The 14,857-nt window shown below is 39.5% G+C and overlaps 1 protein-coding gene across 2 annotated transcripts in view; it reads left to right on the forward strand.

The window, feature by feature from the left end:
- Positions 1 to 14,410: 14,410 nt before the first annotated feature.
- The window catches only part of LOC149935333 (heparan sulfate glucosamine 3-O-sulfotransferase 5-like), a 30,702-nt gene continuing 30,255 nt past the window's right edge, over positions 14,411 to 14,857 (forward strand). For both annotated transcript variants that reach the window (XM_090153319.1, XM_090153320.1), the window contains exon 1: positions 14,411 to 14,673. The gene's annotated coding sequence lies outside the window, so the exon portion shown is untranslated. The remainder of the gene's footprint in view (positions 14,674 to 14,857) is intronic.

Consider the following 14,857-nt stretch of genomic DNA (forward strand, 5'->3'; position numbering starts at 1 on the left):
TGAATTCGCGGTGGTTAGAATACTTTCACAGGCTGAAATAGGTCAATTGGTTTAAAGCAATTGTCGGCTCTATCATTGCCACCTGTATTATGAAAAGGCCCCTGTTATCAGAGATGGCCATGAATCTATCCAATTTTTCGAAAACAACGACTTTACTGGAGAGCGTGGTGCCATCTAGTTATGGCAAAGGAAGCTAAAGTTTAAAATAACCAAATGATACCGTCGTCAGTAAGTCATTGTAGAGTATTATATTTAGACCTCTCTTATACTCTCTTTAGTGGACTTTAACCTAAATTATATATCCCATATAAAATATATTGTTTAAAATTACTGTAATTTATGTTATTGATCAATTTACAAACGAGCCAATCAACGCGAGGGGTACCTATAAGTGCCCGCCTTTTGGGTCAAAATGTAGCTTAACTATCTTGATTTTATATCGATGATAGCGCGACATCTGTTGAAAAAAGAGCTGCTTCACGTCGAGCCGACACTTGCTTTAATACAAAAAAAAAGGCATTTATAGCGCGACGTGTAAACCTGGGATATAAAGTAACGCTAATGAAACGAGGGTTGAGAAGTGGCGAGAAGATAAGTCCGAGAAGAGAAATGGCGGAAATAAAACCGGCCGATACTAATGTCATCTCGGATAAGGTCGCGACGAAAACAATAAGACGACGTCATAAACGCTACCACTCGGAACTCCCCACACGCAACTGACAGTTGTAATAATACGGAGAGCGCGGTAAAGTTGGTTCGGAACAAAAAGCTAAACTGGACGCCAATTGAGACGCGGGGTCAAAGCGAAGAAAAACAAGGCGAGGTGGTGGTGGGCCGACAAATCGAACAAATAGGCGAAGCTTAACTCGATCAGGCCGCGTGAAATTGGTCAGTTGCTTTACGAAAAGAAGCGCCGCGGAAGAAAAGGAAGGAGGAAGCTGCGGCGGCGGAAACATTACACGCTCCGGCGGAATCCGCGAGAAGGGGAAAGTCTCCGTTTTACTCGCTCTATTAAACAGCGGGAACTTTTTCCAGCGTGTCTGTGTGTGTTTTTATATCTTCCCTTCTTTTCACCCTCGTAACCTTAGTACAAAGAGGCTTTCGCGCTACCGACAAGGGGTTAGCCCAACTCCTTCATGCCCAAGCCTGACAAGAGGGGATATATATGGAGACTAGAGTCGTTAATTTTGCGGAAACATTTTTCGCACATCGGAAAAATAAAAAATTAAAACATAAATTACTTTTTAAGGGATTTTAATGTTTTTATCGATATAAAATGTCTAATAACAGTAATCATACTACAAAACGTTAATAGTGTTACATTGTTAATCAGTTTAAACTACTCTAGAGGTTTAGTTTTACTTTTAGATTTGAAAAAAATTAGGCGAAAATGTCGCTTTATTTAAATTTGCAAACAATGTATTAGACTAATCATGGAGTGAAAACTTTTTTTATTTTTTTCGGGAAAATACAGAACATTTTCCGGGAAAAATGGCCTCGGTCATTTTCCGATTTACAACTCTAATGTAGATAATAACATTTATCCCATCCTATAAGCTAGAAAAGAGTCGTTAGACTAAGAAACCAAGAAGCCTGAAAAATATAATTGTCTTACATTGACACTGTTATTTTATTTGACTCATTAGATAATATTTATAGACCTAAGCAATTAATTTGTAATAAAAGCTAAACCACGCCATAATAATTATGACAGGCCAAGGCTAAACGAAGCCATAATAAAATTCAACTTTCGCAAAATTATGACCGCACAAGGCTTACCGTAAATCCTTTTCTAAAAAATACCCCTAAAACTGGAACCACGCACGGACAAAATGAGCTAACCGTATATACCAAAAGGGTTACGGTCTTAATCCTCCAAGAAAAACGTAGACACAACAATGTTTCTACTTATTCTCACTAACAGTATAAAACCGCGAAAACCATCCCAAGCTGGCGTCCAACTAATAAAGTAACGTGAAATAATTGGCCGTGGCCCGCGGAAGTGAGAGGCGCATCTTAATAAAAACACGGCGGGGTGGAGCGGTATAAATGTCCTTAGTTCTTCTCCATCCAATTACCGGGCATTAGGTCAGCGACCGGATCTGGACACGCGCCTGGCCAGCCTAGAAATGAGAACGCTCCAGACTTAAGACTATAGGAGCAACTTTATCCCGAGCTACCGTCGAGGAAAGGGATCTATAGTTAGGCCTAATTAACAGCGCCACGTCCGTCTCCCCTTCTGTTTTTTCCTTTCTTTTCCAGTTTGACTGGCTCTTACTTTTCCCCGTAAGCTCGGTTCGCCGTCCGTATACCGTAGAGAGTGATCCCCTCAAGGGTATCTCGCGAAGGCTTAGGCCCTCAATTCCTTTTATGGGAGAAACGTTCGGGGAGGGGCCACGGAGAGAAATTGGCTCCTTGTTTCGGACTACTAAAGTCCCCCCCCGCTTCTATAACTGTTTGGGGAAGCCCTTCCGGGTAGAAGCGGTGGATGACGACGCCGATCGAACCATTCCCCAAAACCCGGAACGGGACCTCCCAATCGATACCAATCATGGCTCCTCCGACCACCACCCCCGAACCCGTCACCCACGTGCCGGAGTGATGCGGGGATCAAGGTGAGCTACTGACGCGATACGCCTGTTCGCGACAACGCGGCAAAGTCTATCTTATTCGCTCATCTACGTACCCACTCGAGTTGCCTACTTAGACCCAACGTGATCCTTAGAACTCTTTGGAATACAAATCAAAGTTCACAAAAATGAATTAAAATATCGGTTTTCTAATTTGACCTTTTCAAAAAGGAGTACCCTCTTTTTAATAGACTTTATTAAATTTAAAATTAACCTCGTTCCCTTTTTCCGCGAATATAAATTCGAGTTCAATTAAAATTATAAAGAGTGTAATTAATATTTGTATATAAAATCCCTTTGTCTTCGTATACACGACGGCTTTATAATCGCGACTCGCGTTCTATGAAACAAAGTACATTTCCTCTTTGGAGAATGGCCATCTATATGCTCCGGCGGCCCGAAATTGGGATCTACATCACGTATTCTTTATACGTTGGACGGAACACGTAGTCTATTTGGTCGGTGGTAGAAGCGCAATTCCTGGAGGAGCCCGAGGAGCGAAACGAAATGAAATCCCTCTCTCTCTAGCTGGCGCGGGAGTCGGAGGGGGTGTTACCCTTAACTAAACTTAACGAGCTCTCGGGCTCCCCTCTTCCACCGGCGCGGGAAGATGAGAGGCCGATTCCCCCGTCTCATCTATAAACAAAAGAAGGGATGGATCCCCCCGGGACCCCCGGGACCCCCCGGCCAGATTACGATAATAAACAGGCGGAACAAGAATAGGCGGCCAACAATCCTTGTTTTTAATCAAACGCTTCGACCACCGAATCTCTTTATTCCCCCTCAAAAACGATGCCTCATTGTAAAATACGAAACGTCTCTCGTTCGCGGTTCCCCCAAAAAGTCAATTGCTACGTTCGATTGTTATCGGAGGGATGAACAAAGTTTTGAAGGCCGAGTTGAACTTTCGATAAAAGTCGAGAATAAAAAATTGAATACTTTTTCTCTCGATTGAACAAGTTGAAGTATATTTTCCGACTGAAAAAAAGGGTATTATTTGGGAAGAAACGACCTGTCTGGTCGAAACGGCGTATGGGGAAAAACGCGTCTTTCCCGTACCAATGTTTTTCCGCGTGGCAACGGGACTTTGCGGAGTGTTAGCTTTTAGGGGCCATATACTTATTGGAGTTATAAAAAATAGTCCAAACTTGGTTTCGCCAAAATTCCTATTGCTTTCCTAAAATTTATGTTAATTTAAAATATGGGTTTAAAAATGATCCTGAACCAAAATACGGAACAATTTAAATAAACTGAATATAAAATGATTCGGAGGCCAAAGTTCGCGCGAAGGGATAAATTTATAAGGAACGGACAGAGTTGGTCAGTGAGAGATCAGAATCGAAGAAGGTGGCTTTATTCGCTTCGAGATGGTCTCGGGGTGAAAGGAGAGCGGCCACTAGACCCCGACGGATCAGACAAATTAAGGAACGGGGGCTTTATCATCTGGTTGCCTTTCCTCTTCGCCGCGGAGCGAACCACCCGGGGCCGGGCGGAGGTTGCGGGGGCAAATTAATTGACCGCTAGCGCCGACTGACCATTAACACCACCTGGTGGCTCTCCTTCCACGGAAAATGACGAGTCTGAACCGCATCAACGAGTCTTCTGACTCTTCTCAGTGGAACCACCAGCTGCCGAATAAAGAAGCTTCAGCCTTTTTTTCCGTCAGTTAGTTTATTTCTTTTAAAGAGAATGACAATAGATTAAATTTATTCGATAAACAAAAAGGAAAAAGCAAATTCTCGACCCATTTTCAGAGACCAGACGCGAATTTACACTCTTGAATGTGTGTATGTTTTTATACGAATTATATTTGCACCAAAGAATCATCAGTCTCGAGAGGTAAAAAACGAAATCGGTTTAAGGAATTTCTCAAATATCCTTTTCCTCCATCGAAAAACTCCATTAGAAGGGCGACCTAAAAAACCGGGCAATATGTCAACTTTTCTTACATTTTTTCTCGGCTTAACGATGAATTCTTATAAATGATCTATCGGCTAATGGTCTATTCCAGGTAGGGTACAACGCCGCCGAGATTCACGCCGCCACGCCGCAGTTTTTAAAGTGAAATGGCAGCGCCGCCGAGGCTTCAGACGTTCAGCGCCGCTGCAACCTTTCCCGCGCGACGCCGTTAAAGCATTGAAATTTCCTGGAAAACATTTTATTTATTTCTAATACAACTACCAAATTTGACGACCTTCAAACTTAATATAAATGTGAATCATTTTTATTAAAGTTGTCTTTTTTTATTGGTTTTCAATATTTAAATCTTTTTAGTTCAAAATATTAAAAAGAAATTACGTAATATAGTAGAATATTGTAAGGAATAAGTCTTGCATAAGCGAGTTTTAAATGGAATATAACCTCAGGTAATTGGTGTGGAACACCAACGTTTGCAGCTCTGGTCGCTCTTGCCTTTGGCTTTAAAAATGTTTGGCGCCACTGTACAGGTAAATTTGAAAAAATTGAAGGGGTCTTCCATAAAGAATGCTTTGCAGGTTATATTCTCTTTAATAACCGCACTGCCATCTATCGGTCTTAAAAATAATTATTAGGATGCTACTAGTCACAACAAAAGGAAGCCTAAGCTGACGTCATAGATCACGCTGAAGTATGACGTCAAAGTGCCATCCTCGTCTGCTTTTTGGTCTAACTGCGCGTGGGGTCAAATATAATTGAAACTCGCTTATTGAACAGTATAGGTATTCTTAACTTTGTTTATATCGGTGTTCAGTCGAACATTAATAGCCTTACTTTGCACACAAGTTGACTTTAATGTCTTATGGTATAATTGCGGACAACACAACTAGGTCTCATATTGAACAGTTAACAAAAGGGTTAAAGACGCCTCTCATAGCCAAGCGACTTTACACTCTTACACTTACCCCTAAAATCACTTGGTTTTAGATAACTAGTTTTCAAAACCAGCTTTAGAAATCGCTTCGTGTTGGTTCGGGAAGCAACTCGTTCAAGTTGGTTCGCTTAGAATCGCTTCCAATTATTGTATAGTAAACATGTGTTATGGGATACATTTTAGTATTTTTCAAAATTCTGGTCATAATTTGAAATGACGTTAAGCCTCGGCGAAGCGGGGTGAAGCGATTTCGCAAACTTGAAGATTCTTTACTCCATCTGAAAAGGAGGTGTAAAGGAGTAAATCGGATTTTGTCGTCTGCTAGCCAGAATTTATCTGCAAAAAGGCCACAGGCAGCCATTTTGGAAAAACGATTTTACTCCGACTCCAACTATTCGCCACTACAGAATCGGATTAAAATGACGTCATAGCCTTACTCTTCTTACCCTACTCCGAAATCCCGGAACAAGCTAAAAGAAACCACCTATAAAAAGAACTATTTGAAGCCCACGTGCGAAACGCCCGTGCCAATAAAGTACTAAAAAACTTAAGATCGTGACGCAGAGAAAAATATTTTAGACTTTTAATTTTTTATGGTTTTATCATAGGGATAGTTCCTCGATGGTTTTATTTTATGGCAACACCAAATCAATTTCGCACGCGCCTCCCGAAAGAAAAAAAAAGCGCGCGCGCTATCAAATTTAGCCTTACAAATTTTCGCTACCTTAGAGCAAGAGTCAAGCAAGTCTGAACACCCCTATTTGAGAAAAAACAGTTTTAAGTTCGAAATCTAGCATAATAACAATGATAATCTAATAATGAAAATTGATAAAAATAGTGAAAATATATATTGAAAATTTTTTACTGAGTCACCTTAATTTAAAAACACTCGAGGATTCTTATTATGAATTTCTTTCAATAGTCACGTATCTCGACTTTCTTGACGTTTGCTCTCAGGTAGCGAAATAAAACTAACGTGACTATTTTATTCAGTGACTCGCGCATGCGCGTAACGAGGAAAGAAAAAGAGATCGACATTTATTGAAGCACCTAATAAAGCTGGAATACTGGTTGGGATGACATTTTTTACGAATTAGGAGAAGAAAACTTAGCAAAGAACGACTAAAAGCGTTCAAAAACGTCCAGCCATGAAAATTAAAAAAAAATCAAAAAAATAACAAAGTAAACGAGTTTTCCCAGGAGGCTCCCCTCGGAGTTGAAAAATGTGGAGAATTTATAGTAAATGGTTTGGAGGGGAGCTCCGTAAATTAGCAACTTTTTATCTTTCTCGCCGCTTTCGCACCCGCGCCTGCTATTTTTTCTTCACTCTCATCCTCGCACATTTTTTCAAATGGTTTCGCATATCGCTCCTAATTCGAGCTGTAATTTATTAACGCTAAATTGTTTCCCTTCTTCTACGGGCTCCTCCTTCCATCTTCTCTTCTCTAAGCCTTTGTCTCCTCTTCACCCGCTTTTTTGGGGGGTAGAAAACCGTAGAATAGGGTTGGAAACGGTTCCAATATTCAGCGGCGCTGGTCGGATTGAAACAGGTGAGACGCGTCCGATCTAGCCATACATATAGGTAGAGAGCGTCGTTATGTAAATTTCTGTTAATTTACTCCTTTGCCCATAAAAGTTTATGAGAATCGCGGAAAGGGCTCGGCCTCCTTTAACGACGGCGTTTTAATCCGAGAGATAGAATCGGAAAATCCCGGTATTCCTTCTTAGCAACACCGGTACACCGATTCCATTGAAACAATTAAGCCTCCCCGATCTTACCACGACTCCTTAACGACAGCGTCCCACGCTTTTACGAATGGGATACGCGAAGGCTGGGATAATTGGGGAAACGTACGATCGGGAGTGACGCCTGACGTCTGGACGGGTTTTACTCTTTCGCGATACGCCCATCGCGTCCCCGATATACAACGCTTGTTATACTTAGGCCTAATTACTACGAGCTAAACGCCTCCGCTACAGTCGATGCGCCAGGATGCCGAGGAGGGTCCGATGAAATGATGGGAGCGCCGGGTTTGGAGCTTATTACTTCGTAAGCGGACACGATCGGTGGGAGAGAGCTTGATCCTCGTTTTGAGCGAAAGGAGAGACGGGGAGGCGAGAGACGCCTAATAATTGTCCGAACGATAAAACATTTACAAGATACGGCCCTTAAAACGTGATCGATTCTATAGCCTTCATTATTAACGGATAGGGCATTTCCAAAATATCGGGGTTCATTTCCATTTCAAATACAAACTTAATAATTCCGTTTTAAACGATTACTTCTTCCTCAATTTAAAACCAGAATTTGCATTTTTAAATTGTTAACTATGGCATTAAAAGTCGCTTGATGACTGGGTGGTGTCTTAGGTATTAATTTATTTTGTAAAATTGTCGTTAATTAACTACGGAAATGTGTACAACATAAGCTCACCACTTTTCTACAATTACTTCTTCCCCCAATTAAAAACCAAATTTTTGCATTTTAAAATTGTTTACTGGCATTAAAAGTCGCTTGGTGACTTCCGCCTAAGGTGGTGTCCTAGGTTTTGGCCTAGCTGATTATTATTATTAATTTATTTTGTAAAATTGACGTTAATTATCTACGAAAATGTGTAGAACCTAATCGTACCAATTTACTACCATTACTTCTTCCCCATTTTTAAAACCAGATTTTCGAATTTTAAAATTGTTTACTGGGTGCAATTTATTTTGGTAAAATTGTTATTAATTTATCGTTATAACTACGAAAATGTGTTGAACACAAGAGCACCACTTTTCTACAATTACTTCTTCCCCAATTTAAAACCACATTTTTGCATTTTTAAATTGTTTACTGGCATTAAAAGTCGCTGGATGACTGGGATATAAGGTGGTGTCCTAGGTATTGGCCTAGCTTATTATTATTATTAATTTATTTTGAAAAATTGTCATTAATTAATTAACTACGAAAATGTAAAAAACCAGATTTACGCATTTTAAAATTGTTTACTGGGTGTAATTTATTTTTGTAAAATTTGTTATATTATTATATATATTTTAATAATGTGTAGAAACGAATAATACCAATTTTCGTGAATAATTAATTTGGCAATCCATCCTTTTAAAAGGCGCGGAAAATAGCGCAAACTTCGCGATAAATACAGCGGGAAAATAGTAAAATTAAGTCGCGACACATCATGGGGTTGAAACGATATCAATCGAGAGGAAGAAGGCAAAGCAAACACGGTGACAGAAGGAAGAGGCAAGAGGGTGCTCACACATAAATAGCGCATTCTCTCTCTCCGTTCCCAGAGCTGCATTTTTATGATAAACCGGCGCGTTTTCTGACACGTATGGCAATTGCGAGAAATTGATGTAGGCACTAGATAAGCGAACGCTCAGACGGAATTAAGGGTTTTAGTACTCCCGAGCACGTTGTACACCCCGTACTACGGTACCGCCATCTACAAGCAAACTAAACAAAAGGAAGGCTCTCCAAACCCCCCTTCTTCGGAATTCGTGAGTTCTTTACCGAAACGTTCATCCCACCTCGGCTCTCTTTACTCCACCGAGATAACATCCTGAATGTAAAACTACGCTATACTAAATATTCATAGGTGAATTTTCGAACACACCCCACCTGACGCTTCGGTTAAAGGCGGGGGATCGTATTTTTTCGGCGTTAGCTCGATTTCGGATTATTCTAAGAGCGGTGGTGGCTGAAAAGAAACGTTCGTACATGTTGTAGAGAAGGTTTCAGTCGCGGATGGCGCCGCATTCGTATAAGCCCGTATTAGGTTTTTCAGGCGCGATTCGCTCCCACCCTCAATTGCGACGCGCGCTAGTATGGCCCGAGAATTACGAAGCGGGGAGTGTTAGAATGTGTTCTATCATAGAGCGGCGAGCGGGAGAGTTGTGTATTTTAAAGCTTTGCGTCATAAAAAAAGGAGTGAAATTTCTCGCACCTGATTATGCCGGCATCCGCATCCCGCGCCCCCTCTACGACAAACTTGACATTATTTTTGACCGTTTTATTTTTATTATGTCACGCGAGACGAATTTAAAGTGACACTCACGGACTGAAATGAGACGTACCATTCGCACCGTTGAAATCTATTGTCATCCTGGACTGTACCGAAGAGAGTCGCGTTCAGGGTTCTACAAAATATATATATTTTACCGAATCGGTTTTATAATAATAAAAGGTTTGAAAAGTACGTTAAAATTAAATTGAAAATGCGTCACGGGATAAATTAATAATGCGTTATAGTAAAATTGAAAAATGCTTCACATTAAAATTCAAAAATGTTTCATAGTAAAATTGAAAAATACTTCACAGTAAAAAATAATAATGGGACACAGTAAAAATTTTAAATGCATCACAGTTTAAATTTAAAATAAATGGGTTTCAGTTAAAATGTTTCACGGTAAAAATGAATAATGCGTCACAGGATAAATTAAAAATTCGTCACAAGATAAATTAAAAATTCGTCACAGGATAAACTATAAATGTGTCACAGGATAAACTAAAAATGCGTCACAGGATATATTAATGATGCGTCACAGGATATATTAATAATGCGTCACAGGATAGATTAAAAATGCGTCACAGGATAAACTAAAAATGAATCACAGGATAAATTAAAAATGCGTCACAGGATAAATGAAAAATGCGTCACAGGATAAATGAAAAATGCGTCACAGGATAAACTAAAAATGCGTCCCAGGATAAATGAAAAATGCGTCACAGGATAAACTAAAAATGCGTCACAGGATAAACTAAAAATGCGTCCCAGGATAAATGAAAAATGCGTCACAGGATAAACTAAAAATGCGTCACAGGATATATTGATAATGAATCACAGGATATGTTAATGATGCATCACAGGATATATTAAAAATGCTTCACAGGATATATTAATAATGCATCACAGGATGTATGAATAATGCGTCCCAAGATGCGTCACAGTGTGCAGGGTTCTTATGAAATTTTTTTTATTTCAAATCCCTGACTTATCCAGGTTATCCCTGACCCTTTTTTGGCAATATCACTGAACTTTTGGGTAATATTCCTGATCATTTTCATGTTTTCATAGGTAAAGGTACAAAGTGAAAACTAAATTTAAATACCACAAACTGAATTATATTTTATAACAACAAACCGAGAGTGTCTCCCTCCTCTCTCGGGAAAAGGTGCCAGCCATGAGCGCCCAAGAGAAGATACCAAATTGATCTCTGCGATGCAGAATTAGTTGACTAATAAAATCCCTGACTTATCCCTAACTTTTTACGATATTATTTTGAAAATCCCTGACAACTCCAGGTTATCCAGGATATCCAGGTTCCAACCCTGACAGTGCGTTAAGGACCAAAATAAGTGCACCTAGCGCGTCATCGAAAAATTAAAAATACGTCACGAAGAAATTGGAGAATATCTCGAAGTGCGCCATGGACCAAAATGCTTATTGCTCAAAAATTTTAAATTTCTTCAAAGTGCGCCAAAGAAAAATAAAATGTATACAATGCTTCATTGGTAAAAAAAAATGAAATTAGTCCAAATACGTCATGTCCTAAAAAATAAAATTGGGAATACGAAAAGGGTAAAAAATAGTCATAGTGCGTCATTTCGAGAATAATAATAATAATAATAACAATAAGCTAGGCTAATACCCAAGGCACCACCATAGGCCTAAGTCATCATGCGACTTTTGAAGCCATTAATTCAGGTGGCCGGGTTACAATGCGTAGGAGGGCGGTGGCAATCCCTGCATTCCACGCGTTCGAGCCAACAGCTCCCTCCACTAACTATTACCGTTAATCTCAACAAGTTTTAGTGGAAGAGGAAACCGAAGAGCTCGAGGGAAAACCCCTTAATCCAGTGGAGAGAGAACTTGCAAACTCTACACAGAAGGAGTTGTTCCGAGTTTTCACCCAGTGCCATAAGCTGGGATCGAACCCGGCTCCTCTTGCTGCGAGGAGAAAGTGCTAACCACTCCGCCACCCCATCTATTATGTCTACTATAATTTCAGTCGAACCCGGCTTCCACCATAGAAAACCCCTCTTACAATATCATAACGAAACTAAATGGAAAAGTTTCCCATCATATTAAAAAGCTAAAAAGAATACACTAGACAAAAATTAAACCGAACAAATTCCGGGATTCACTTAATTTCATGCAAATTAAGAGAAAAGAAAACTTAAAAGGCTTAAATTATCAAACGGCGAAAATCCGAAAGACAAATCAAACAAGCAATGAAGTTCGAGCAAAGTCCCTCATCCGTAAACCTGAACATGACGAGACGGACGAAATGAAAGTGGCCAGATAAACCCGACTGAAACAAACCCCATCTTCAACAAAAAAATAAAATAAAAGTAGAAGATACGAGAAGAAAGAAAATTGAAGGAAAGAAAATTTTAAATTCCTCGCATTCGTATTTTCCTCTTCAGTAACAAAGTCAAACTTACCAGAAAGCGTATTCGATAGGTACGGAACGGGTTAAATCTACGTTACGCGAGGTATTCAATATACACTAGCTAAGACTCGTCTCACCTAAAGAAGCGTTACAGTTATCTACACTCAAAAAAAAAGGCCCAGTGAAAAAAATCGGCGAAAAAGAGACAATTGTGCAAAAAAAAATTTAAAGGGATTTTTTTCCGTTTTGTTCAACTCTAGAACGCAAGATGGATGGCTTCCAGTTTTGTAGGGAGAGAGAGAGAGAAAGAAAAAAGTTTTTGCTCGTAATATTTAGAGAAAGAGAGGGCGAGAAATAAAAAAACTATTTAATGAAAGCCTCTTTTCCCTTTTGTTCCTTGGGAGGGTCTTTTCCCGGATGCTTATTATCTTCTCCCGTGCCTCGCGACACTTACGCAGTTTTTACTCATTTTCTAGCGCACTTTCGGATCACGCTAAAAATGCGCGGGGACTGTTTGTAGCGTGTTTTTTGGATTTCTTATACGCGTCTTTATTTAGATAAAAATTTGCCTCTTCCTCCAGGGCTAAAATAAACGCGCCTCTGACATCTTTATGAAGTACGTATAAAATGAAAAATACTCTAGCCCGAGGGGACCTCAGACACGAATAAATTTGCTTATCCGATTCTCGTGGAAAATTCAAATTTAAAATTTTTTGGGTGTATTTCGTTTGGTCGAATAATGAACGTCGAAATTTCTTCATTTCATAAATGCTTACAATCTAATTTGATTCAATTTAAGGTTTTAATTTGTAAGTTGAAAATGAGAAAAGGCTGTCTCTTTCATAAATATAATAATAATAATAATAATATTAATAATAATAATAATAATAATAATAATAATAATAATAATAATAATAATAATAATAATAATAATAATAATAATAATAATAATAATAATAATAATATTATAAATATTAACGGATATTTCGTGATTTAAAAGAGTACATTCAGCTGAATGTTTCAAATGCGCTTAAAATAAATTGTTCATAATTTTAAACTTGAATTCATTATAATCTTAGATGTTTAATTTATCCATGGCTAGAATACTAATTAATTGGAAATATATATATAACGACGGATACTTCATGGCTAGTTAAAGGCCGACTACATAAATCTTCGGTTTACTCTGTCTTTCACTGGAAGTAGGCTGACTACATGGCACAGGTGTATTGCAGTAAACCTACTTCCAGTGAAAGACAGAGTAAACCGAAGATTTATGTAGTCGGCCTTTAAAATAAATTTAAAAGAATTATTTTATAAAAACAATTTTCTTTTTATTTACGTCGCAAGCGTTCGGTGCGAGACCCCTTGTCAAGCGTCTTGACTCAGTCAGTTATACAGTTAGAGTTGTAATATTTTTACATATCAAATTACATTTCTCTACATTGTTTATCTTTGTTATTTTTTACCTTTGTTATTTTTACAATTATTATTTATTTTTAACTCCCCCCAGTTTTGTACACATATTTTTCCTTTATCTAGATTAAGTTTACCTATATTTTTTTTATAGCTACCGCCTCTTTAAAATATCTTTTAAAATAATGGTCTTCAAGATTTCAATCATATTTTTTATTAAATTTATGAAATTTATCATTTCAATTTTATTTAAAATGTTATATTGTCCAGCTTAGAAGCTCTTTTACAGTATACTCGAAAGGTAAAAAAATTGCATATTTTCAAACTTGAAAAAGAATAAGCAAAACACGTAGCCCGGTATCACACCCATAATTACCCGTCCTCTCGCTCTCCCTGCTGTTTTATCTCATCGCGATTTGGACGCGTGCGTGAAGGATGTATACGCGCAACGCGAAGGGTCTAGGCCAGGCCAGGGGTATAAAGGGAACGAATCAATCTTTTTGAAAGCAAAAACATCGTTCATCATCTTCCTCTCTTCCAAAAGATCCGATCACGATCGAAGGGGCAAAAGGGGGTCGCTTTCCCGCACTACAACCGAGCACCACGGCTGGAACACTTCTACAGGCGGAAATAGGTAAAAATTAGACCAGATCGTTCAAACGCAAACGTAAAAGAACGATTATACGTGTATTTTAATGATTTTTCCTTATCGTAGTCTAATTGTAGCGACCCTATGAAGGAATAATTCACCGCAAATAGAGCTCTTCCGTTTTATTAAATATAAGGATAATGGGCAAAATATATTAAGGTAAATGTCGCGTGTCCAAGTTGATTTTCGACCACGTTCAACGTATTCGAGTTAATAGAGCGAAGACGCGTAAGCGAAAAAAAAACAAGTGAGAACTCGACCTCATCCCAAATGAAGAGCAGACGGAGAGTGTACGCGGGATCTAACGCCTTAGCTGATAATTCCGAAAAAGTGGCGCGGATGGTAAAGTCAGCGAGTGCGAAAGGAGAAACAAAAGCTCGGGTAAAAGAGGCGCGGTCGCACTCCAGAAGGCAGGAGCGCGAGTCAATTTCGGCGAGCCCATCTCTCGGCGGAGTCTTCGTACAGTTGATCAAGCTCTCCCCTCTCAATTCGGAGCGTTCTCCGGAATAGAATGATCCGGAGAAAGAGGGCGGGGCCACGATTGCCTTTGATTGAGTCGGGCTCTTCATCCTCCGCGGGCTGGCCAATGGCAGCGAGGCCCGGGGGTGGGGCCGCGGAAACACCTTTCCGGTAGGGGCAGACATCGAGACGGGATGGTGGCGAGGAGGGCCCGCCGAGGCGAAACCATCCGCCGCCACGAGCCGAGACAGAGAAAGGAAGAGACTGAACAGGTAAAAACGAAACCTCTTTTCATTTGAATATCCTTCGCTCGCCGCTTTTAACAAGTCCCGCGCTCAGTTGAGAAATATCTCGAAAAATACACCTTTATTCAGATTAATAATTGATGGGGGAGGAGGTTTAAATCGACCACTACCGAATTTGATGACTAATTATCACGTGTTAAATGGCTAAGTT

Source organism: Leiobunum rupestre, chromosome 7, assembly GCF_980474605.1.
Source record: "Leiobunum rupestre chromosome 7, qqLeiRupe1.1.hap1, whole genome shotgun sequence".
NCBI lineage: Eukaryota > Metazoa > Arthropoda > Arachnida > Opiliones > Sclerosomatidae > Leiobunum > Leiobunum rupestre.